The sequence below is a fragment of the Haematobia irritans genome, chromosome 4, assembly GCF_050003625.1.
Source record: "Haematobia irritans isolate KBUSLIRL chromosome 4, ASM5000362v1, whole genome shotgun sequence".
In the NCBI taxonomy this organism is placed as follows: domain Eukaryota; kingdom Metazoa; phylum Arthropoda; class Insecta; order Diptera; family Muscidae; genus Haematobia; species Haematobia irritans.
This window is the reverse complement of record NC_134400.1, coordinates 126973159-127000103: the sequence shown is the minus strand read 5'-3', so window position 1 is coordinate 127000103 and position 26945 is coordinate 126973159.

Below are 26945 nucleotides of genomic sequence, written 5' to 3'. Positions count from 1 at the left end.
GCATATTTAAGGAGATATGGGCAAAAGAAGTTTTTCATATAAAAATTTCAATTTTTTTAGGTTTTGGGTGGAATTTTCAATTTTTTGGGGGTGGTCACGAATTAAAGTCCTTTTCGCTCTAGGACGCATATTTAAGGAGATATGGGCAAAAGAAGTTTTTCATATAAAAATTTCAATTTTTTTAGGTTTTGGGTGGATTTTTCAATTTTTTGGGGGTGGTCAAGAATTAAAGTCCTTTTCGCTCTAGGACGCTTAGCTTAGGAGATATGGGCAAAAGAAGTTTTTCATATAAAAATTTCAATTTTTTTAGGTTTTGGGTGGAATTTTCAATTTTTTGGGGGTGGTCACGAATTAAAGTCCTTTTCGCTCTAGGACGCATATTTAAGGAGATATGAGCAAAAGAAGTTTTTCATATAAAAATTTAAATTTTTTTAGGTTTTGGGTGTTTTTTTCAATTTTTTGGGGGTGGTCACGAATTAAAGTCCTTTTCGCTCTAGGACGCTTAGTTTAGGAGATATGGGCAAAAGAAGTTTTTCATATAAAAATTGCAATTTTTTTGGGTTTTGGGTGGATTTTTCAATTTTTTGGCGGTGGTCACGAATTAGAGTCCTTTTCGCTCTAGGACGCATATTTAAGGAGATATGGGCAAAAGAAGTTTTTCATATAAAAATTTAATTTTTTTTAGGTTTTGGGTGGATTTTTCAATTTTTTGGGGGTGGTCACGAATTAAAGTCCTTTTCGCTCTTGGACGCATATTTAAGGAGATATGGGCAAAAGAAGCTTTTCATATAAAAATTGCATTTTTTTTAGGTTTTGGGTGGATTTTTCAATTTTTTGGCGGTGGTCACGAATTAGAGTCCTTTTCGCTCTAGGACGCTTAGTTTAGGAGATTTGGGCAAAAGAAGTTTTTCATATAAAAATTTCAATTTTTTTAGGTTTTGGGTGGATTTTTCAAATTTTTAGGGGTGGTCCCGAATTTAAGTCCTTTTCGCTCTAGGACGCTTAGTTTAGGAGATATGGGCAAAAGAAGTTTTTCATATAAAAATTTAAATTTTTTTAGATTTTGGGTGGATTTTTCAATATTTTGAGGGTGGTCACGAATTAAAGTCCCTTTCGCTCTAGGACGCTTAGTTTAGGAGATATGGACAAAAGAGGTTTTTCATATAAAAATTTATTTTTTTTAGGTTTTGGGTGGATTTTTCAATTTTTTGGGGGTGGTCACGAATTAAAGTCCTTTTCGCTCTAGGACGCATATTTAAGGAGATATGGGCAAAAGAAATTTTTCGTATAAAAATTTCAATTTTTTTAGGTTTTGGGTGGATTTTTCAATTTTTTGGGAGTGGTCACGAATTAAAGTCCTTTTCGCTCTAGGACGCTTAGTTTAGGAGAAAAGAAGTTTTTCATATAAAAATTTAAATTTTTTTAGGTTTTGGGTGGATTTTTCAATTTTTTGGGGGTGGTCACGAATTAAAGTCCTTTTCGCTCTAGGACGCTTAGTTTAGGAGATATGGGCAAAAGAAGTTTTTCATATTAAAATTTAAATTTTTTTAGGTTTTAGGTGGATTTTTCAATTTTTTGGGGGTGGTCACGAATTAAAGTCCTTTTCGCTCTAGGACGCTTAGTTTAGGAGATATGGGCAAAAGAAGTTTTTCATATAAAAATTTCAATTTTTTTAGGTTTTGGGTGGATTTTTCAATTTTTTGGGGGTGGTCATGAATTAAAGTCCTTTTCGCTCTAGGACGCTTAGCTTAGGAGATATGGGCAAAAGAAGTTTTTCATATAAAAATTTAAATTTTTTTAGGTTTTGGGTGGATTTTTCAATTTTTTGGAGGTGGTCACGAATTAAAGTCCTTTTCGCTCTAGGACGCATATTTAAGGAGATATGGGCAAAAGAAGTTTTTCATATAAAAATTTAATTTTTTTTAGGTTTTGGGTGGATTTTTAAATTTTTTGGGGGTGGTCACGAATTAAAGTCCTTTTCGCTCTAGGACGCATATTTAAGGAGATATGGGCAAAAGAAGTTTTTCGTATAAAAATTTCAATTTTTTTAGGTTTTGGGTGGATTTTTCAATTTTTTGGGGGTGGTCACGAATTAAAGTCCTTTTCGCTCTAGGACGCATATTTAAGGAGATATGGGCAAAAGAAGTTTTTCATATAAAAATTTCAATTTTTTTAGGTTTTGGGTGGAATTTTCAATTTTTTGGGGGTGGTCACGAATTAAAGTCCTTTTCGCTCTAGGACGCATATTTAAGGAGATATGGGCAAAAGAAGTTTTTCATATAAAAATTTCAATTTTTTTAGGTTTTGGGTGGATTTTTCAATTTTTTGGGGGTGGTCAAGAATTAAAGTCCTTTTCGCTCTAGGACGCTTAGCTTAGGAGATATGGGCAAAAGAAGTTTTTCATATAAAAATTTCAATTTTTTTAGGTTTTGGGTGGAATTTTCAATTTTTTGGGGGTGGTCACGAATTAAAGTCCTTTTCGCTCTAGGACGCATATTTAAGGAGATATGAGCAAAAGAAGTTTTTCATATAAAAATTTAAATTTTTTTAGGTTTTGGGTGTTTTTTTCAATTTTTTGGGGGTGGTCACGAATTAAAGTCCTTTTCGCTCTAGGACGCTTAGTTTAGGAGATATGGGCAAAAGAAGTTTTTCATATAAAAATTGCAATTTTTTTGGGTTTTGGGTGGATTTTTCAATTTTTTGGCGGTGGTCACGAATTAGAGTCCTTTTCGCTCTAGGACGCATATTTAAGGAGATATGGGCAAAAGAAGTTTTTCATATAAAAATTTAATTTTTTTTAGGTTTTGGGTGGATTTTTCAATTTTTTGGGGGTGGTCACGAATTAAAGTCCTTTTCGCTCTTGGACGCATATTTAAGGAGATATGGGCAAAAGAAGCTTTTCATATAAAAATTGCAATTTTTTTAGGTTTTGGGTGGATTTTTCAATTTTTTGGCGGTGGTCACGAATTAGAGTCCTTTTCGCTCTAGGACGCTTAGTTTAGGAGATTTGGGCAAAAGAAGTTTTTCATATAAAAATTTCAATTTTTTTAGGTTTTGGGTGGATTTTTCAAATTTTTAGGGGTGGTCCCGAATTTAAGTCCTTTTCGCTCTAGGACGCTTAGTTTAGGAGATATGGGCAAAAGAAGTTTTTCATATAAAAATATAAATTTTTTTAGATTTTGGGTAGATTTTCCAATTTTTTGGGGGTGGTCACGAATTAAAGTCCTTTTCGCTCTAGGACGCATATTTAAGGAGATATGGGCAAAAGAAGTTTTTCATATAAAAATTTAAATTTTTTTAGATTTTGGGTGGATTTTTCAATATTTTGGGGGTGGTCACGAATTAAAGTCCCTTTCGCTCTAGGACGCTTAGTTTAGGAGATATGGGCAAAAGAAGTTTTTCATATAAAAATTTATTTTTTTTAGGTTTTGGGTGGATTTTTCAATTTTTTGGGGGTGGTCACGAATTAAAGTCCTTTTCGCTCTAGGTCGCATATTTAAGGAGATATGGGCAAAAGAAGTTTTTCATATAAAAATTGCAATTTTTTTAGGTTTTGGGTGGATTTCTCAATTTTTTGGGGGTGGTCACGAATTAAAGTCCTTTTCGCTCTAGGACGCATATTTAAGGAGATATGGGCAAAAGAAGTTTTTCATATAAAAATTTCAATTTTTTTAGGTTTTGGGTGGATTTTTCAATTTTTTGGGGGTGGTTACGAATTAAAGTCCTTTTCGCTCTAGGACGCTTAGCTTAGGAGATATGGGCAAAAGAAGTTTTTCATATAAAAATTTCAATTTTTTTAGGTTTTGGGTGGAATTTTAAATTTTTTGGGGGTGGTCACGAATTAAAGTCCTTTTCGCTCTAGGACGCATATTTAAGGAGATATGGGCAAAATAAGTTTTTCATATAAAAATTTCAATTTTTTTAGGTTTTGGGTGGATTTGTAAATTTGTTGGGGGTGGTCACGAATTAAAGTCCTTTTCGCTCTAGGACGCTTAGTTTAGGAGATATGGGCAAAAGAAGTTTTTCATATAAAAATTTAATTTTTTTTAGATTTTGGGTGGATTTTCCAATTTTTTTGGGGGTGGTCACGAATTAAAGTCCTTTTCGCTCTTGGACGCATATTTAAGGAGATATGAGCAAAAGAAGTTTTTCATATAAAAATTTAAATTTTTTTAGGTTTTGGGTGGTTTTTTCAATTTTTTGGGAGTGGTCACGAATTAAAGTCCTTTTCGCTCTAGGACGCTTAGTTTAGGAGATATGGGCAAAAGAAGTTTTTCATATAAAAATTGCAATTTTTTTTAGGTTTAGAGTCCTTTTCGCTCTAGGACGCATATTTAAGGAGATATGGGCAAAAGAAGTTTTTCATATAAAAATTTAATTTTTTTTAGGTTTTGGGTGGATTTTTCAATTTTTTGGGGGTGGTCACGAATTAAAGTCCTTTTCGCTCTTGGACGCATATTTAAGGAGATATGGGCAAAAGAAGTTTTTCATATAAAAATTTAAATTTTTTTAGGTTTTGGGTGGATTTTTCAATTTTTTGGGGGTGGTCACGAATTAAAGCCCTTTTCGCTCTTGGACGCATATTTAAGGAGATATGGGCAAAAGAAGTTTTTCATATAAAAATTTAAATTTTTTTAGGTTTTGGGTGGATTTTTCAATTTTTTGGGGGTGGTCACGAATTAAAGTCCTTTTCGCTCTAGGACGCTTAGTTTAGGAGATATGGGCAAAAGAAGTTTTTCATATAAAAATTGCAATTTTTTTAGGTTTTGGGTGGATTTTTCAATTTTTTGGCGGTGGTCACGAATTAGAGTCCTTTTCGCTCTAGGACGCTTAGTTTAGGAGATATGGGCAAAAGAAGTTTTTCATATAAAAATTTCAATTTTTTTAGGTTTTGGGTGGATTTTTCAAATTTTTAGGGGTGGTCACGAATTTAAGTCCTTTTCGCTCTAGGACGCTTAGTTTAGGAGATATAGGCAAAAGAAGTTTTTCATATAAAAATATAAATTTTTTTAGATTTTGGGTGGATTTTCCAATTTTTTGGGGGTGGTCACGAATTAAAGTCCTTTTCGCTCTAGGACGCCTATTTAAGGAGATATGGGCAAAAGAAGTTTTTCATATAAAAATTGCAATTTTTTTAGGTTTTGGGTGGATTTCTCAATTTTTTGGGGGTGGTCACGAATTAAAGTCCTTTTCGCTCTAGGACGCATATTTAAGGAGATATGGGCAAAAGAAGTTTTTCATATAAAAATTTCAATTTTTTTAGGTTTTGGGTGGATTTTTCAATTTTTTGGGGGTGGTTACGAATTAAAGTCCTTTTCGCTCTAGGACGCTTAGCTTAGGAGATATGGGCAAAAGAAGTTTTTCATATAAAAATTTCAATTTTTTTAGGTTTTGGGTGGAATTTTAAATTTTTTGGGGGTGGTCACGAATTAAAGTCCTTTTCGCTCTAGGACGCATATTTAAGGAGATATGGGCAAAATAAGTTTTTCATATAAAAATTTCAATTTTTTTAGGTTTTGGGTGGATTTTTCAATTTTTTGGGGGTGGTCACGAATTAAAGTCCTTTTCGCTCTAGGACGCTTAGTTTAGGAGATATGGGCAAAAGAAGTTTTTCATATAAAAATTTAATTTTTTTTAGATTTTGGGTGGATTTTCCAATTTTTTTGGGGGTGGTCACGAATTAAAGTCCTTTTCGCTCTTGGACGCATATTTAAGGAGATATGAGCAAAAGAAGTTTTTCATATAAAAATTTAAATTTTTTTAGGTTTTGGGTGGTTTTTTCAATTTTTTGGGAGTGGTCACGAATTAAAGTCCTTTTCGCTCTAGGACGCTTAGTTTAGGAGATATGGGCAAAAGAAGTTTTTCATATAAAAATTGCAATTTTTTTTAGGTTTAGAGTCCTTTTCGCTCTAGGACGCATATTTAAGGAGATATGGGCAAAAGAAGTTTTTCATATAAAAATTTAATTTTTTTTAGGTTTTGGGTGGATTTTTCAATTTTTTGGGGGTGGTCACGAATTAAAGTCCTTTTCGCTCTTGGACGCATATTTAAGGAGATATGGGCAAAAGAAGTTTTTCATATAAAAATTTAAATTTTTTTAGGTTTTGGGTGGATTTTTCAATTTTTTGGGGGTGGTCACGAATTAAAGCCCTTTTCGCTCTTGGACGCATATTTAAGGAGATATGGGCAAAAGAAGTTTTTCATATAAAAATTTAAATTTTTTTAGGTTTTGGGTGGATTTTTCAATTTTTTGGGGGTGGTCACGAATTAAAGTCCTTTTCGCTCTAGGACGCTTAGTTTAGGAGATATGGGCAAAAGAAGTTTTTCATATAAAAATTGCAATTTTTTTAGGTTTTGGGTGGATTTTTCAATTTTTTGGCGGTGGTCACGAATTAGAGTCCTTTTCGCTCTAGGACGCTTAGTTTAGGAGATATGGGCAAAAGAAGTTTTTCATATAAAAATTTCAATTTTTTTAGGTTTTGGGTGGATTTTTCAAATTTTTAGGGGTGGTCACGAATTTAAGTCCTTTTCGCTCTAGGACGCTTAGTTTAGGAGATATAGGCAAAAGAAGTTTTTCATATAAAAATATAAATTTTTTTAGATTTTGGGTGGATTTTCCAATTTTTTGGGGGTGGTCACGAATTAAAGTCCTTTTCGCTCTAGGACGCCTATTTAAGGAGATATGGGCAAAAGATGTTTTTCATATAAAAATTTTAATTTTTTTAGGTTTTGGGTGAATTTTTAAATTTTTTGGGGGCGGTCACGAATTTAAGTCCTTTTCGCTCTAGGACGCTTAGTTTAGGAGATATGGGCAAAAGAAGTTTTTCATATAAAAATTTAAATTTTTTTAGATTTTGGGTGGATTTTTCAATATTTTGGGGGTGGTCACGAATTAAAGTCCCTTTCGCTCTAGGACGCTTAGTTTAGGAGATATGGGCAAAAGAAGTTTTTCATATAAAAATTTATTTTTTTTTAGGTTTTGGGTGGATTTTTCAATTTTTTGGGGGTGGTCACGAATTAAAGTCCTTTTCGCTCTTGGACGCATATTTAAGGAGATATGAGCAAAAGAAGTTTTTCATATAAAAATTTAAATTTTTTTAGGTTTTGGGTGGTTTTTTCAATTTTTTGGGAGTGGTCACGAATTAAAGTCCTTTTCGCTCTAGGACGCTTAGTTTAGGAGATATGGGCAAAAGAAGTTTTTCATATAAAAATTGCAATTTTTTTAGGTTTAGAGTCCTTTTCGCTCTAGGACGCATATTTAAGGAGATATGGGCAAAAGAAGTTTTTCATATAAAAATTTAATTTTTTTTAGGTTTTGGGTGGATTTTTCAATTTTTTGGGGGTGGTCACGAATTAAAGTCCTTTTCGCTCTTGGACGCATATTTAAGGAGATATGGGCAAAAGAAGTTTTTCATATAAAAATTTAAATTTTTTTAGGTTTTGGGTGGATTTTTCAATTTGTTGGGGGTGGTCACGAATTAAAGTCCTTTTCGCTCTTGGACGCATATTTAAGGAGATATGGGCAAAAGAAGTTTTTCATATAAAAATTTAAATTTTTTTAGGTTTTGGGTGGATTTTTCAATTTTTTGGGGGTGGTCACGAATTAAAGTCCTTTTCGCTCTAGGACGCTTAGTTTAGGAGATATGGGCAAAAGAAGTTTTTCATATAAAAATTGCAATTTTTTTAGGTTTTGGGTGGATTTTTCAATTTTTTGGCGGTGGTCACGAATTAGAGTCCTTTTCGCTCTAGGACGCTTAGTTTGGGAGATATGGGCAAAAGAAGTTTTTCATATAAAAATTTCAATTTTTTTAGGTTTTGGGTGGATTTTTCAAATTTTTAGGGGTGGTCACGAATTTAAGTCCTTTTCGCTCTAGGACGCTTAGTTTAGGAGATATAGGCAAAAGAAGTTTTTCATATAAAAATATAATTTTTTTTAGATTTTGGGTGGATTTTCCAATTTTTTGGGGGTGGTCACGAATTAAAGTCCTTTTCGCTCTAGGACGCCTATTTAAGGAGATATGGGCAAAATATGTTTTTCATATAAAAATTTTAATTTTTTTAGGTTTTGGGTGAATTTTTAAATTTTTTGGGGGCGGTCACGAATTAAAGTCCTTTTCGCTCTAGGACGCTTAGTTTAGGAGATATGGGCAAAAGAAGTTTTTCATATAAAAATTTAAATTTTTTTAGATTTTGGGTGGATTTTTCAATATTTTGGGGGTGGTCACGAATTAAAGTCCCTTTCGCTCTAGGACGCTTAGTTTAGGAGATATGGGCAAAAGAAGTTTTTCATATAAAAATTTATTTTTTTTAGGTTTTGGGTGGATTTTTCAATTTTTTGGGGGTGGTCACGAATTAAAGTCCTTTTCGCTCTAGGACGCATATTTAAGGAGATATGGGCAAAAGAAGTTTTTCGTATAAAAATTTCAATTTTTTTAGGTTTTGGGTGGATTTTTCAATTTTTTGGGAGTGGTCACGAATTAAAGTCCTTTTCGCTCTAGGACGCTTAGTTTAGGAGAAAAGAAGTTTTTCATATAAAAATTTAAATTTTTTTAGGTTTTGGGTGGATTTTTCAATTTTTTGGGGGTGGTCACGAATTAAAGTCCTTTTCGCTCTAGGACGCTTAGTTTAGGAGATATGGGCAAAAGAAGTTTTTCATATTAAAATTTAAATTTTTTTAGGTTTTAGGTGGATTTTTCAATTTTTTGGGGGTGGTCACGAATTAAAGTCCTTTTCGCTCTAGGACGCATATTTAAGGAGATATGGGCAAAATAAGTTTTTCATATAAAAATTTCAATTTTTTTAGGTTTTGGGTGGATTTTTAAATTTTTTGGGGGTGGTCACGAATTAAAGTCCTTTTCGCTCTAGGACGCTTAGTTTAGGAGATATGGGCAAAAGAAGTTTTTCATATAAAACTTTAAATTTTTTTAGATTTTGGGTGGATTTTCCAATTTTTTGGGGGTGGTCACGAATTAAAGTCCTTTTCGCTCTAGGACGCATATTTAAGGAGATATGAGCAAAAGAAGTTTTTCATATAAAAATTGCAATTTTTTTAGGTTTTGGGTGGATTTTTAAATTTTTTGGGGGTGGTCACGAATTAAAGTCCTTTTCGCTCTAGGACGCATATTTAAGGAGATATGGGCAAAAGAAGTTTTTCATATAAAAATTGCAATTTTTTTAGGTTTTGGGTGGATTTCTCAATTTTTTGGGGGTGGTCACGAATTAAAGTCCTTTTCGCTCTAGGACGCATATTTAAGGAGATATGGGCAAAAGAAGTTTTTCATATAAAAATTTCAATTTTTTTAGGTTTTGGGTGGAATTTTCAATTTTTTGGGGGTGGTCACGAATTAAAGTCCTTTTCGCTCTAGGACGCATATTTAAGGAGATATGGGCAAAAGAAGTTTTTCATATAAAAATTTCAATTTTTTTAGGTTTTGGGCGGAATTTTCAATTTTTTGGGGGTGGTCACGAATTAAAGTCCTTTTCGCTCTAGGACGCATATTTAAGGAGATATGGGCAAAATAAGTTTTTCATATAAAAATTTCATTTTTTTTAGGTTTTGGGTGGATTTTTAAATTTTTTGGGGGTGGTCACGAATTAAAGTCCTTTTCGCTCTAGGACGCTTAGTTTAGGAGATATGGGCAAAAGAAGTTTTTCATATAAAACTTTAAATTTTTTTAGATTTTGGGTGGATTTTCCAATTTTTTGGGGGTGGTCACGAATTAAAGTCCTTTTCGCTCTAGGACGCATATTTAAGGAGATATGAGCAAAAGAAGTTTTTCATATAAAAATTGCAATTTTTTTTAGGTTTTGGGTGGATTTTTCAATTTTTTGGGGGTGGTCACGAATTAAAGTAATTTTCGCTCTAGGACGCATATTTAAGGAGATATGGGCAAAAGAAGTTTTTCATATAAAAATTTAAATTTTTTTAGGTTTTGGGTGGATTTTTCAATTTTTCGGGGGTGGTCACGAATTAAAGTCCTTTTCGCTCTAGGACGCTTAGTTTAGGAGATATGGGCAAAAGAAGTTTTTCATATAAAAATTGCAATTTTTTTAGGTTTTGGGTGGATTTTTCAATTTTTTGGCGGTGGTCACGAATTAGAGTCCTTTTCGCTCTAGGACGCTTAGTTTAGGAGATATGAGCAAAAGAAGTTTTTCATATAAAAATTGCAATTGTTTTAGGTTTTGGGTGGATTTTTCAAATTTTTAGGGGTGGTCACGAATTTAAGTCCTTTTCGCTCTAGGACGCTTAGTTTAGGAGATATGGGCAAAAGAAGTTTTTCATATAAAAATATAAATTTTTTTAGATTTTGGGTGGATTTTCCAATTTTTTGGGGGTGGTCACGAATTAAAGTCCTTTTCGCTCTAGGACGCATATTTAAGGAGATATGGGCAAAAGAAGTTTTTCATATAAAAATTTAATTTTTTTTAGATTTTGGGTGGATTTTTCAATATTTTGGGAGTGGTCACGAATTAAAGTCCCTTTCGCTCTAGGACGCTTAGTTTAGGAGATATGGGCAAAAGAAGTTTTTCATATAAAAATTTATTTTTTTTAGGTTTTGGGTGGATTTTTCAATTTTTTGGGGGTGGTCACGAATTAAAGTCCTTTTCGCTCTAGGACGCATATTTAAGGAGATATGGGCAAAAGAAGTTTTTCGTATAAAAATTTAAATTTTTTTAGGTTTTGGGTGGATTGTTCAATTTTTTGGGAGTAGTCACGAATTAAAGTCCTTTTCGCTCTAGGACGCTTAGTTTAGGAGAAAAGAAGTTTTTCATATAAAAATTTAATTTTTTTTAGGTTTTGGGTGGATTTTTCAATTTTTTGGGGGTGGTCACGAATTAAAGTCCTTTTCGCTCTAGGACGCTTAGTTTAGGAGATATGGGCAAAAGAAGTTTTTCATATAAAAATTTCAATTTTTTTAGGTTTTGGGTGGAATTTTCAATTTTTTGGGGGTGGTCACGAATTAAAGTCCTTTTCGCTCTAGGACGCATATTTAAGGAGATATGGGCAAAAGAAGTTTTTCATATAAAAATTTCAATTTTTTTAGGTTTTGGGTGGATTTTTAAATTTGTTGGGGGTGGTCACGAATTAAAGTCCTTTTCGCTCTAGGACGCTTAGCTTAGGAGATATGGGCAAAAGAAGTTTTTTATATAAAAATTTCAATTTTTTTAGGTTTTGGGTGGAATTTTCAATTTTTTGGGGGTGGTCACGAATTAAAGTCCTTTTCGCTCTAGGACGCATATTTAAGGAGATATGGGCAAAATAAGTTTTTCATATAAAAATTTCAATTTTTTTAGGTTTTGGGTGAATTTTTAAATTTTTTGGGGGCGGTCACGAATTAAAGTCCTTTTCGCTCTAGGACGCTTAGTTTAGGAGATATGGGCAAAAGAAGTTTTTCATATAAAAATTTAAATTTTTTTAGATTTTGGGTGGATTTTTCAATATTTTGGGGGTGGTCACGAATTAAAGTCCCTTTCGCTCTAGGACGCTTAGTTTAGGAGATATGGGCAAAAGAAGTTTTTCATATAAAAATTTATTTTTTTTAGGTTTTGGGTGGATTTTTCAATTTTTTGGGGGTGGTCACGAATTAAAGTCCTTTTCGCTCTAGGACGCATATTTAAGGAGATATGGGCAAAAGAAGTTTTTCGTATAAAAATTTCAATTTTTTTAGGTTTTGGGTGGATTTTTCAATTTTTTGGGAGTGGTCACGAATTAAAGTCCTTTTCGCTCTAGGACGCTTAGTTTAGGAGAAAAGAAGTTTTTCATATAAAAATTTAAATTTTTTTAGGTTTTGGGTGGATTTTTCAATTTTTTGGGGGTGGTCACGAATTAAAGTCCTTTTCGCTCTAGGACGCATATTTAAGGAGATATGGGCAAAAGAAGTTTTTCATATAAAAATTTAAATTTTTTTAGATTTTGGGTGGATTTTTCAATATTTTGGGAGTGGTCACGAATTAAAGTCCCTTTCGCTCTAGGACGCTTCGTTTAGGAGATATGGGCAAAAGAAGTTTTTCATATAAAAATTTATTTTTTTTAGGTTTTGGGTGGATTTTTCAATTTTTTGGGGGTGGTCACGAATTAAAGTCCTTTTCGCTCTAGGACGCATATTTAAGGAGATATGGGCAAAAGAAGTTTTTCGTATAAAAATTTCAATTTTTTTAGGTTTTGGGTGGATTGTTCAATTTTTTGGGAGTAGTCACGAATTAAAGTCCTTTTCGCTCTAGGACGCTTAGTTTAGGAGAAAAGAAGTTTTTCATATAAAAATTTAATTTTTTTTAGGTTTTGGGTGGATTTTTCAATTTTTTGGGGGTGGTCACGAATTAAAGTCCTTTTCGCTCTAGGACGCTTAGTTTAGGAGATATGGGCAAAAGAAGTTTTTCATATAAAAATTTCAATTTTTTTAGGTTTTGGGTGGAATTTTCAATTTTTTGGGGGTGGTCACGAATTAAAGTCCTTTTCGCTCTAGGACGCATATTTAAGGAGATATGGGCAAAAGAAGTTTTTCATATAAAAATTTCAATTTTTTTAGGTTTTGGGTGGATTTTTAAATTTGTTGGGGGTGGTCACGAATTAAAGTCCTTTTCGCTCTAGGACGCTTAGCTTAGGAGATATGGGCAAAAGAAGTTTTTTATATAAAAATTTCAATTTTTTTAGGTTTTGGGTGGAATTTTCAATTTTTTGGGGGTGGTCACGAATTAAAGTCCTTTTCGCTCTAGGACGCATATTTAAGGAGATATGGGCAAAATAAGTTTTTCATATAAAAATTTAAATTTTTTTAGGTTTTGGGTGAATTTTTAAATTTTTTGGGGGCGGTCACGAATTAAAGTCCTTTTCGCTCTAGGACGCTTAGTTTAGGAGATATGGGCAAAAGAAGTTTTTCATATAAAAATTTAAATTTTTTTAGATTTTGGGTGGATTTTTCAATATTTTGGGGGTGGTCACGAATTAAAGTCCCTTTCGCTCTAGGACGCTTAGAAAGAAAGAAGTTTTTCATATAAAAATTTATTTTTTTTAGGTTTTGGGTGGATTTTTCAATTTTTTGGGGGTGGTCACGAATTAAAGTCCTTTTCGCTCTAGGACGCATATTTAAGGAGATATGGGCAAAAGAAGTTTTTCGTATAAAAATTTCAATTTTTTTAGGTTTTGGGTGGATTTTTCAATTTTTTGGGAGTGGTCACGAATTAAAGTCCTTTTCGCTCTAGGACGCTTAGTTTAGGAGAAAAGAAGTTTTTCATATAAAAATTTAAATTTTTTTAGGTTTTGGGTGGATTTTTCATTTTTTTGGGGGTGGTCACGAATTAAAGTCCTTTTCGCTCTAGGACGCTTAGTTTAGGAGATATGGGCAAAAGAAGTTTTTCATATTAAAATTTAAATTTTTTTAGGTTTTAGGTGGATTTTTCAATTTTTTGGGGGTGGTCACGAATTAAAGTCCTTTTCGCTCTAGGACGCTTAGTTTAGGAGATATGGGCAAAAGAAGTTTTTCATATAAAAATTTCAATTTTTTTAGGTTTTGGGTGGATTTCTCAACTTTTTGGGGGTGGTCATGAATTAAAGTCCTTTTCGCTCTAGGACGCTTAGCTTAGGAGATATGGGCAAAAGAAGTTTTTCATATAAAAATTTAAATTTTTTTAGGTTTTGGGTGGATTTTTCAATTTTTTGGGGGTGGTCACGAATTAAAGTCCTTTTCGCTCTAGGATGCATATTTAAGGAGATATGGGCAAAAGAAGTTTTTCATATAAAAATTTAAATTTTTTTAGGTTTTGGGTGGATTTTTAAATTTTTTGGGGGTGGTCACGAATTAAAGTCCTTTTCGCTCTAGGACGCATATTTAAGGAGATATGGGCAAAAGAAGTTTTTCATATAAAAATTGCAATTTTTTTAGGTTTTGGGTGGATTTCTCAATTTTTTGGGGGTGGTCACGAATTAAAGTCCTTTTCGCTCTAGGACGCATATTTAAGGAGATATGGGCAAAAGAAGTTTTTCATATAAAAATTTCAATTTTTTTAGGTTTTGGGTGGAATTTTCAATTTTTTGGGGGTGGTCACGAATTAAAGTCCTTTTCGCTCTAGGACGCATATTTAAGGAGATATGGGCAAAAGAAGTTTTTCATATAAAAATTTCAATTTTTTTAGGTTTTGGGTGGATTTTTCAATTTTTTGGGGGTGGTCACGAATTAAAGTCCTTTTCGCTCTAGGACGCTTAGCTTAGGAGATATGGGCAAAAGAAGTTTTTCATATAAAAATTTCAATTTTTTTAGGTTTTGGGCGGAATTTTCAATTTTTTGGGGGTGGTCACGAATTAAAGTCCTTTTCGCTCTAGGACGCATATTTAAGGAGATATGGGCAAAATAAGTTTTTCATATAAAAATTTCAATTTTTTTAGGTTTTGGGTGGATTTTTAAATTTTTTGGGGGTGGTCACGAATTAAAGTCCTTTTCGCTCTAGGACGCTTAGTTTAGGAGATATGGGCAAAAGAAGTTTTTCATATAAAACTTTAAATTTTTTTAGATTTTGGGTGGATTTTCCAATTTTTTGGGGGTGGTCACGAATTAAAGTCCTTTTCGCTCTAGGACGCATATTTAAGGAGATATGAGCAAAAGAAGTTTTTCATATAAAAATTGCAATTTTTTTAGGTTTTGGGTGGATTTTTCAATTTTTTGGGGGTGGTCACGAATTAAAGTAATTTTCGCTCTAGGACGCATATTTAAGGAGATATGGGCAAAAGAAGTTTTTCATATAAAAATTGCAATTTTTTTAGGTTTTGGGTGGATTTTTCAAATTTTTAGGGGTGGTCACGAATTTAAGTCCTTTTCGCTCTAGGACGCTTAGTTTAGGAGATATGGGCAAAGAAGTTTTTCATATAAAAATATATTTTTTTTTAGATTTTGGGTGGATTTTCCAATTTTTTGGGGGTGGTCACGAATTAAAGTCCTTTTCGCTCTAGGACGCATATTTAAGGAGATATGGGCAAAAGAAGTTTTTCATATAAAAATTTAAATTTTTTTAGATTTTGGGTGGATTTTTCAATATTTTGGGAGTGGTCACGAATTAAAGTCCCTTTCGCTCTAGGACGCTTAGTTTAGGAGATATGGGCAAAAGAAGTTTTTCATATAAAAATTTATTTTTTTTAGGTTTTGGGTGGATTTTTCAATTTTTTGTGGGTGGTCACGAATTAAAGTCCTTTTCGCTCTAGGACGCTTAGTTTAGGAGATATGGGCAAAAGAAGTTTTTCATATAAAAATTTAAATTTTTTTAGATTTTGGGTGGATTTTCCAATTTTTTGGGGGTGGTCACGAATTAAAGTCCTTTTCGCTCTAGGACGCATATTTAAGGAGATATGAGCAAAAGAAGTTTTTCATATAAAAATTGCAATTTTTTTTAGGTTTTGGGTGGATTTTTAAATTTTTTGGGGGTGGTCACGAATTAAAGTCCTTTTCGCTCTTGGACGCATATTTAAGGAGATATGGGCAAAAGAAGTTTTTCATATAAAAATTGCAATTTTTTTAGGTTTTGGGTGGATTTTTCAATTTTTTGGCGGTGGTCACGAATTAGAGTCCTTTTCGCTCTAGGACGCTTAGTTTAGGAGATATGGGCAAAAGAAGTTTTTCATATAAAAATTGCAATTTTTTTAGGTTTTGGGTGGATTTTTCAATTTTTTGGCGGTGGTCACGAATTAGAGTCCTTTTCGCTCTAGGACGCTTAGTTTAGGAGATATGGGCAAAAGAAGTTTTTCATATAAAAATTGCAATTTTTTTAGGTTTTGGGTGGATTTTTCAAATTTTTAGGGGTGGTCACGAATTTAAGTCCTTTTCGCTCTAGGACGCTTAGTTTAGGAGATATGGGCAAAAGAAGTTTTTCATATAAAAATATAAATTTTTTTAGATTTTGGGTGGATTTTCCAATTTTTTGGGGGTGGTCACGAATTAAAGTCGTTTTCGCTCTAGGACGCATATTTAAGGAGATATGGGCAAAAGAAGTTTTTCATATAAAAATTTAAATTTTTTTAGATTTTGGGTGGATTTTTCAATATTTTGGGAGTGGTCACGAATTAAAGTCCCTTTCGCTCTAGGACGCTTAGTTTAGGAGATATGGACAAAAGAAGTTTTTCATATAAAAATTTCAGTTTTTTTAGGTTTTGGGTGGATTTTTAAATTTTTTGGGGGTGGTCACGAATTAAAGTCCTTTTCGCTCTAGGACGCATATTTAAGGAGATATGGGCAAAAGAAGTTTTTCATATAAAAATTGCAATTTTTTTAGGTTTTGGGTAGATTTTTAAATTTTTTGGGGGTGGTCACGAATTAAAGTCCTTTTCGCTCTAGGACGCTTAGCTTAGGAGATATGGGAAAAAGAAGTTTTTCATATAAAAATTTCAATTTTTTTAGGTTTTGGGTGGATTTTTCAATTTTTTGGGGGTGGTCACGAATTAAAGTCCTTTTCGCTCTAGGACGCATATTTCAGGAGATATGGGCAAAAGAAGTTTTTCATATAAAAATTTAAATTTTTTTAGGTTTTGGGTGGATTTTTATATTTTTTGGGGGTGGTCACGAATTAAAGTCCTTTTCGCTCTAGGACGCATATTTAAGGAGATATGGGCAAAAGAAGTTTTTCATATAAAAATTTCAATTTTTTTAGGTTTTGGGTGGATTTTTTAATTTTTTGGGGGTGGTCACGAATTAAAGTCCTTTTCGCTCTAGGACGCATAGTTAAGGAGATATGGGCAAAAGAAGTTTTTCATATAAAAATTGCAATTTTTTTTAGGTTTTGGGTGGATTTTTCAATTTTTTGGCGGTGGTCACGAATTAAAGTCCTTTTCGCTCTAGGACGCTTAGTTTAGGAGATATGGGCAAATGAAGTTTTTCATATAAAAATTTAAATTTTTGTAGGTTTTGGGTGGATTTTTCAATTTTTTGGGGGTGGTCACGAATTAAAGTCCTTTTCGCTCTAGGACGCTTAGTTTAGGAGATATGGGCAAAAGAAGTTTTTCATATAAAAATTTCATTTTTTTTTTAGGGTTTGGGTTGATTTTCAATTTTTTGGGGGTGGTCACGAATTAAAGTCCTTTTCGCTCTAGGACGCTTAGTTTAGGAGATATGGGCAAAAGAAGTTTTTCATATAAAAGTTTCATTTTTTTTAGGTTTTGGGTGGATTTTTCAATTTCTTGGGGGTGGTCACGAATTAAAGTCCTTTTCGCTCTAGGGCGCTTAGTTTAGGCGATATGGGCAAAAGAAGTTTTTCATATAAAAATTTAAATTTTTTTTGGTTTTGGGTGGATTTTTCAATTTTTTGAGGGTGGTCACGAATTAAAGTACTTTTCGCTGTAGGACGCATATTTAAGGAGATATGGGCAAAAGAAGTTTTTCATATAAAAATTTCAGTTTTTTTTAGGTTTTGGGTGGATTTTTAAATTTTTTGGGGGTGGTCACGAATTAAAGTCCTTTTCGCTCTAGGACGCATATTTAAGGAGATATGGGCAAAAGAAGTTTTTCATATAAAAATTGCAATTTTTTTAGGTTTTGGGTAGATTTTTCAATTTTTTGGGGGTGGTCACGAATTAAAGTCCTTTTCGCTCTAGGACGCTTAGTTTAGGAGATATGGGCAAAAGAAGTTTTTCATATAAAAATTTCAATTTTTTTAGGTTTTGGGTGGATTTTTCATTTTTTTGGGGGTGGTCACGAATTAAAGTCATTTTCGCTCTAGGACGCATATTTAAGGAGATATGGGCAAAAAAAGTTTTTCATATAAAAATTTCAATTCTTTTAGGTTTTGGGTGGATTTTTAAATTTTTTGGGGGTGGTCACGAATTAAAGTCCTTTTCGCTCTAGGACGCATATTTAAGGAGATATGGGCAAAAGAAGTTTTTCATATAAAAATTGCAATTTTTTTAGGTTTTGGGTAGATTTTTCAATTTTTTGGGGGTGGTCACGAATTAAAGTCCTTTTCGCTCTAGGGCGCTTAGTTTAGGAGATATGGGCGAAAGAAGTTTTTCATATAAAAATTTCAATTTTTTTAGGTTTTGAGTGGATTTTTAAATTTTTTGGGGGTGGTCACGAATTAAAGTCCTTTTCGCTCTAGGACGCATATTTAAGGAGATATGGGCAAAAGAAGTTTTTCATATAAAAATTGCAATTTTTTTAGGTTTTTGGGTGGTCACGAATTAAAGTCCTTTTCGCTCTAGGGCGCTTAGTTTAGGAGATATGGGCAAAAGAAGTTTTTCATATAAAAATTTAATTTTTTTTAGGTTTTGGGTGGATTTTTCAATTTTTGGGGGTGGTCACGAATTAAAGTCCTTCTCGCTCTAGGACGCTTAGTTTAGGAGATATGGGCAGAAGAAGTTTTTCATAAAAAAATTTAAATTTTTTTAGGTTTTGGGTGGATTTTTCAATTTTTTGAGGGTGGTCACGAATTAAAGTCCTTTTCGCACTAGGACGCATATTTAAGTAGATATGGGCAAAAGAAGTTTTTCATATAAAAATTTAAATTTTTTTAGGTTTTGGGTGGATTTTTCAATTTTTTGGGGGCGGTCACGAATTAAAGTCCTTTTCGCTCTAGGACGCATATTTAAGGAGATATGGGCAAAAGAAGTTTTTCATATAAAAATTTCAATTTTTTTAGGTTTTGGGTGGATTTTTCAATTTTTTGGGGGTGGTCACGAATTAAAGTCCTTTTCGCTCTGGGACGCTTAGTTTAGGAGGGGTGGTCACGAATTAAAGTCCTTTTCGCTCTAGGACGCATATTTAAGGAGATATGGGCAAAAGAAGTTTTTCATATAAAAATTTAATTTTTTTTAGGATTTTCATATAAAAATATAAATTTTTTTAGATTTTGGGTGGATTTTCCAATTTTTTGGGGGTGGTCACGAATTAAAGTCCTTTTCGCTCTAGGACGCATATTTAAGGAGATATGGGCAAAAGAAGTTTTTCATATAAAAATTGCAATTTTTTTAGGTTTTGGGTAGATTTTTCAATTTTTTGGGGGTGGTCACGAATTAAAGTCCTTTTCGCTCTAGGGCGCTTAGTTTAGGAGATATGGGCGAAAGAAGTTTTTCATATAAAAATTTCAATTTTTTTAGGTTTTGAGTGGATTTTTAAATTTTTTGGGGGTGGTCACGAATTAAAGTCCTTTTCGCTCTAGGACGCATATTTAAGGAGATATGGGCAAAAGAAGTTTTTCATATAAAAATTGCAATTTTTTTAGGTTTTTGGGTGGTCACGAATTAAAGTCCTTTTCGCTCTAGGGCGCTTAGTTTAGGAGATATGGGCAAAAGAAGTTTTTCATATAAAAATTTAATTTTTTTAGGTTTTGGGTGGATTTTTCAATTTTTGGGGGTGGTCACGAATTAAAGTCCTTTTCGCTCTAGGACGCTTAGTTTAGGAGATATGGGCAGAAGAAGTTTTTCATAAAAAAATTTAAATTTTTTTAGGTTTTGGGTGGATTTTTCAATTTTTTGAGGGTGGTCACGAATTAAAGTCCTTTTCGCACTAGGACGCATATTTAAGGAGATATGGACAAAAGAAGTTTTTCATATAAAAATTTAAATTTTTTTAGGTTTTGGGTGGATTTTTCAATTTTTTGGGGGCGGTCACGAATTAAAGTCCTTTTCGCTCTAGGACGCATATTTAAGGAGATATGGGCAAAAGAAGTTTTTCATATAAAAATTTCAATTTTTTTAGGTTTTGGGTGGATTTTTCAATTTTTTGGGGGTGGTCACGAATTAAAGTCTTTTCGCTCTGGGACGCTTAGTTTAGGAGGGGTGGTCACGAATTAAAGTCCTTTTCGCTCTAGGACGCATATTTAAGGAGATATGGGCAAAAGAAGTTTTTCATATAAAAATTTAATTTTTTTTAGGTTTTTCATATAAAAATATAAATTTTTTTAGATTTTGGGTGGATTTTCCAATTTTTTGGGGGTGGTCACGAATTAAAGTCCTTTTCGCTCTAGGACGCATATTTAAGGAGATATGGGCAAAAGAAGTTTTTCATATAAAAATTTAAATTTTTTTAGATTTTGGGTGGATTTTTCAATATTTTGGGAGTGGTCACGAATTAAAGTCCCTTTCGCTCTAGGACGCTTAGTTTAGGAGATATGGGCAAAAGAAGTTTTTCATATAAAAATTTCAGTTTTTTTAGGTTTTGGGTGGATTTTTAAATTGTTTGGGGGTGGTCACGAATTAAAGTCCTTTTCGCTCTAGGACGCATATTTAAGGAGATATGGGCAAAAGAAGTTTTTCATATAAAAATTGCAATTTTTTTAGGTTTTGGGTAGATTTTTCAATTTTTTGGGGATGGTCACGAATTAAAGTCCTTTTCGCTCTAGGACGCTTAGCTTAGGAGATATGGGAAAAAGAAGTTTTTCATATAAAAATTTCAATTTTTTTAGGTTTTGGGTGGATTTTTCAATTTTTTGGGGGTGGTCACGAATTAAAGTCCTTTTCGCTCTAGGACGCATATTTCAGGAGATATGGGCAAAAGAAGTTTTTCATATAAAAATTTAAATTTTTTTAGGTTTTGGGTGGATTTTTATATTTTTTGGGGGTGGTCACGAATTAAAGTCCTTTTCGCTCTAGGACGCATATTTAAGGAGATATGGGCAAAAGAAGTTTTTCATATAAAAATTTAAATTTTTTTAGGTTTTGGGTGGATTTTTCAATTTTTTGGGGGCGGTCACGAATTAAAGTCCTTTTCGCTCTAGGACGCATATTTAAGGAGATATGGGCAAAAGAAGTTTTTCATATAAAAATTTCAATTTTTTTAGGTTTTGGGTGGATTTTTCAATTTTTTGGGGGTGGTCACGAATTAAAGTCTTTTCGCTCTGGGACGCTTAGTTTAGGAGGGGTGGTCACGAATTAAAGTCCTTTTCGCTCTAGGACGCATATTTAAGGAGATATGGGCAAAAGAAGTTTTTCATATAAAAATTTAATTTTTTTTAGGTTTTTCATATAAAAATATAAATTTTTTTAGATTTTGGGTGGATTTTCCAATTTTTTGGGGGTGGTCACGAATTAAAGTCCTTTTCGCTCTAGGACGCATATTTAAGGAGATATGGGCAAAAGAAGTTTTTCATATAAAAATTTAAATTTTTTTAGATTTTGGGTGGATTTTTCAATATTTTGGGAGTGGTCACGAATTAAAGTCCCTTTCGCTCTAGGACGCTTAGTTTAGGAGATATGGGCAAAAGAAGTTTTTCATATAAAAATTTCAGTTTTTTTAGGTTTTGGGTGGATTTTTAAATTTTTTGGGGGTGGTCACGAATTAAAGTCCTTTTCGCTCTAGGACGCATATTTAAGGAGATATGGGCAAAAGAAGTTTTTCATATAAAAATTGCAATTTTTTTAGGTTTTGGGTAGATTTTTCAATTTTTTGGGGGTGGTCACGAATTAAAGTCCTTTTCGCTCTAGGACGCATATTTCAGGAGATATGGGCAAAAGAAGTTTTTCATATAAAAATTTAAATTTTTTTAGGTTTTGGGTGGATTTTTATATTTTTTGGGGGTGGTCACGAATTAAAGTCCTTTTCGCTCTAGGACGCATATTTAAGGAGATATGGGCAAAAGAAGTTTTTCATATAAAAATTTCAATTTTTTTAGGTTTTGGGTGGATTTTTCAATTTTGTGGGGGTGGTCACGAATTAAAGTCCTTTTCGCTCTAGGACGCATAGTTAAGGAGATATGGGCAAAAGAAGTTTTTCATATAAAAATTGCAATTTTTTTTAGGTTTTGGGTGGATTTTTCAATTTTTTGCCGGTGGTCACGAATTAAAGTCCTTTTCGCTCTAGGACGCTTAGTTTAGGAGATATGGGCAAATGAAGTTTTTCATATAAAAATTTAAATTTTTGTAGGTTTTGGGTGGATTTTTCAATTTTTTGGGGGTGGTCACGAATTAAAGTCCTTTTCGCTCTAGGACGCTTAGTTTAGGAGATATGGGCAAAAGAAGTTTTTCATATAAAAATTTCATTTTTTTTTAGGGTTTGGGTTGATTTTCAATTTTTTGGGGGTGGTCACGAATTAAAGTCCTTTTCGCTCTAGGACGCTTAGTTTAGGAGATATGGGCAAAAGAAGTTTTTCATATAAAAATTTCATTTTTTTTAGGTTTTGGGTGGATTTTTCAATTTTTTGGGGGTGGTCACGAATTAAAGTCCTTTTCGCTCTAGGACGCTTAGTTTAGGCGATATGGGCAAAAGAAGTTTTTCATATAAAAATTTAAATTTTTTTTGGTTTTGGGTGGATTTTTCAATTTTTTGAGGGTGGTCACGAATTAAAGTGCTTTTCGCTGTAGGACGCATATTTAAGGAGATATGGGCAAAAGAAGATTTTCATATAAAAATTTCAGTTTTTTTAGGTTTTGGGTGGATTTTTAAATTTTTTGGGGGTGGTCACGAATTAAAGTCCTTTTCGCTCTAGGACGCATATTTAAGGAGATATGGGCAAAAGAAGTTTTTCATATAAAAATTGCAATTTTTTTAGGTTTTGGGTAGATTTTTCAATTTTTTGGGGGTGGTCACGAATTAAAGTCCTTTTCGCTCTAGGACGCTTAGTTTAGGAGATATGGGCAAAAGAAGTTTTTCATATAAAAATTTCAATTTTTTTAGGTTTTGGGTGGATTTTTCATTTTTTTGGGGGTGGTCACGAATTAAAGTCATTTTCGCTCTAGGACGCATATTTAAGGAGATATGGGCAAAAAAAGTTTTTCATATAAAAATTTCAATTCTTTTAGGTTTTGGGTGGATTTTTAAATTTTTTGGGGGTGGTCACGAATTAAAGTCCTTTTCGCTCTAGGACGCATATTTAAGGAGATATGGGCAAAAGAAGTTTTTCATATAAAAATTGCAATTTTTTTAGGTTTTGGGTAGATTTTTCAATTTTTTGGGGGTGGTCACGAATTAAAGTCCTTTTCGCTCTAGCGCGCTTAGTTTAGGAGATATGGGCGAAAGAAGTTTTTCATATAAAAATTTCAATTTTTTTAGGTTTTGAGTGGATTTTTAAATTTTTTGGGGGTGGTCACGAATTAAAGTCCTTTTCGCTCTAGGACGCATATTTAAGGAGATATGGGCAAAAGAAGTTTTTCATATAAAAATTGCAATTTTTTTAGGTTTTTGGGTGGTCACGAATTAAAGTCCTTTTCGCTCTAGGGCGCTTAGTTTAGGAGATATGGGCAAAAGAAGTTTTTCATATAAAAATTTAATTTTTTTTAGGTTTTGGGTGGATTTTTCAATTTTTGGGGGTGGTCACGAATTAAAGTCCTTTTCGCTCTAGGACGCTTAGTTTAGGAGATATGGGCAGAAGAAGTTTTTCATAAAAAAATTTAAATTTTTTTAGGTTTTGGGTGGATTTTTCAATTTTTTGAGGGTGGTCACGAATTAAAGTCCTTTTCGCACTAGGACGCATATTTAAGGAGATATGGACAAAAGAAGTTTTTCATATAAAAATTTAAATTTTTTTAGGTTTTGGGTGGATTTTTCAATTTTTTGGGGGCGGTCACGAATTAAAGTCCTTTTCGCTCTAGGACGCATATTTAAGGAGATATGGGCAAAAGAAGTTTTTCATATAAAAATTTCAATTTTTTTAGGTTTTGGGTGGATTTTTCAATTTTTTGGGGGTGGTCACGAATTAAAGTCCTTTTCGCTCTGGGACGCTTAGTTTAGGAGGGGTGGTCACGAATTAAAGTCCTTTTCGCTCTAGGACGCATATTTAAGGAGATATGGGCAAAAGAAGTTTTTCATATAAAAATTTAATTTTTTTTAGGTTTTGGGTGGATTTTTCAATTTTTTGGGTGGTCACGAATTAAAGTCCTTTTCGCTCTAGGACGCTTAGTTTAGGAGATATGGGCAGAAGAAGTTTTTCATATAAAAATTTAAATTTTTTTAGGTTTTGGGTGGATTTTTCAATTTTTTGAGGGTTGTCACGAATTAAAGTCCTTTTCGCACTAGGACGCATATTTAAGGAGATATGGACAAAGAAGTTTTTCATATAAAAATTAAAATTTTTTTAGGTTTTGGGTGGATTTTTCAATTTTTTGGGGGCGGTCACGAATTAAAGCCCTTTTCGCTCTAGGATGCATATTTAAGGAGATATGGGCAAAAGAAGTTTTTCATATAAAAATTTAAATTTTTTTAGGTTTTGGGTGGATTTTTCAATTTTTTGGGGGTGGTCACGAATTAAAGTCCTTTTCGCTCTAGGACGCTTAGTTTAGGAGATATGGGCAAAAGAAGTTTTTCATATAAAAATTTAAATTTTTTTAGGTTTTGGGTGGATTTTTCAATTTTTTGGGGGTGGTCACGAATTAAAGTCCTTTTCGCTCTAGGACGCATATTTAAGGAGATATGGGCAAAAGGAGTTTTTCATATAAAAATTTCAATTTTTTTAGGTTTTGGGTGGATTTTTCAATTTTTTGAGGGTGATCACGAATTAAAGTCCTTTTCGCTCTAGGACGCTTAGTTTAGGAGATATGGGCAAAAGAAGTTTTTCATATAAAAATTTAAATTTTTTTAGGTTTTGGGTGGATTTGTCAATTTTTTGGCGGTGGTCACGAATTAAAGTCCTTTTCGCTCTAGGACGCTTAGTTTAGGAGATATGGGCAAAAGAAGTTTTTCATATAAAAATTTCAATTTTTTAGGTTTTGGGTGGATTTTTCAATTTTTTGGGGCTGGTCACGAATTAAAGTCCTTTTCGCTCTAGGACGCTTAGTTTAGGAGATATGGGCAAAAGAAGTTTTTCATATAAAAATTTCATTTTTTTTAGGTTTTGGGTTGATTTTTCAATTTTTTGGGGGTGGTCACGAATTAAAGTCCTTTTCGCTCTAGGACGCTTAGTTTAGGAGATATGGGCAAAAGAAGTTTTTCATATAAAAATTTCAATTTTTTAGGTTTTGGGTGGATTTTTCAATTTTTTGGGGGTGGTCACGAATTAAAGTCCTTTTCGCTCTAGGACGCATATTTAAGGAGATACGGGCAAAAGAAGTTTTTCATATAAAAATTTTAATTTTTTTAGGTTTTGGGTGGATTTTTCAATTTTTTGGGGGTGGTCACGAATTAAAGTCCTTTTCGCTCTAGGACGCTTAGTTTAGGCGATATGGGCAAAAGAAGTTTTTCATATAAAAATTTAAATTTTGTTTGGTTTTGGGTGGATTTTTCAATTTTTTGAGGGTGGTCACGAATTAAAGTCCTTTTCGCTCTAGGACGCATATTTAAGGAGATATGGGAAAAAGAAGTTTTTCATATAAAAATTTCAGTTTTTGTAGGTTTTGGGTGGATTTTTAAATTTTTTGGGGGTGGTCACGAATTAAAGTCCTTTTCGCTCTAGGACGCATATTTAAGGAGATATGGGCAAAAGAAGTTTTTCATATAAAAATTGCAATTTTTTTAGGTTTTGGGTAGATTTTTCAATTTTTTGGGGGTGGTCACGAATTAAAGTCCTTTTCGCTCTAGGACGCTTAGTTTAGGAGATATGGGCAAAAGAAGTTTTTCATATAAAAATTTCAATTTTTTTAGGTTTTGGGTGGATTTTTCAATTTTTTGGGGGTGGTCACGAATTAAAGTCCTTTTCGCTCTAGGACGCATATTTCAGGAGATATGGGCAAAAGAAGTTTTTCATATAAAAATTTCAATTTTTTTAGGTTTTGGGTAGATTTTTCAATTTTTTGGGGGGTGGTCACGAATTAAAGTCCTTTTCGCTCTAGGACGCATATTTAAATATTTCAATTTTTTTAGGTTTTGGGTGGATTTTTAAATTTTTTGGGGGTGGTCACGAATTAAAGTCCTTTTCGCTCTAGGACGCATATTTAAGGAGATATGGGCAAAAGAAGTTTTTCATATAAAAATTGCAATTTTTTAGGTTTTGGGTAGATTTTTCAATTTTTTGGGGGTGGTCACGAATTAAAATCCTTTTCGCTCTAGGACGCTTAGTTTAGGAGATATGGGCAAAAGAAGTTTTTCATATAAAAATTTAAATTTTTTTAGATTTTGGGTGGATTTTTAAATTTTTTGGGGGTGGTCACGAATTAAAGTCCTTTTCGCTCTAGGACGCATATTTAAGGAGATATGGGCAAAAGAAGTTTTTCATATAAAAATTTCATTTTTTTTAGGTTTTGGGTGGATTTTTAAATTTTTTGGGGGTGGTCACGAATTAAAGTCCTTTTCGCTCTAGGACGCATATTTAAGGAGATATGGGCAAAAGAAGTTTTTCATATAAAAATTGCAATTTTTTTAGGTTTTGGGTAGATTTTTCAATTTTTTGGGGGTGGTCGCGAATTAAAGTCCTTTTCGCTCTAGGACGCTTAGTTTAGGAGATATGGGCGAAAGAAGTTTTTCATATAAAAATTTCAATTTTTTTAGGTTTTGGGTGGATTTTTCAATTTTTTGGGGGTGGTCACGAATTAAAGTCCTTTTCGCTCTAGGACGCATATTTAAGGAGATATGGGCAAAAGAAGTTTTTCATATAAAAATTTAAATTTTTTTAGGTTTTGGGTGGATTTTTCAATTTTTTGGGGGTGGTCACGAATTAAAGTCCTTTTCGCTCTAGGAAGCATATTTAAGGAGATATGGAGATATTAAGAAGTTTTTCATATAAAAATTTATTTTTTTTAGGTTTTGGGTGGATTTTTAAATTTTTTGGGGGTGGTCACGAATTAAAGTCCTTTTCGCTCTAGGACGCATATTTAAGGAGATATGGGCAAAAGAAGTTTTTCATATAAAAATTGCAATTTTTTCAGGTTTTGGGTAGATTTTTCAATTTTTTGGGGGTGGTCACGAATTAAAGTTCTTTTCGCTCTAGGACGCATATTTAAGGAGATATGGGCAAAAGAAGTTTTTCATATAAAAATTTAAATTTTTTTAGGTTTTGGGTGGATTTTTAAATTTTTTGGGGGTGGTCACGAATTAAAGTCCTTTTCGCTCTAGGACGCATAGTTAAGGAGATATGGGCAATAGAAGTTTTTCATATAAAAATTGCAATTTTTT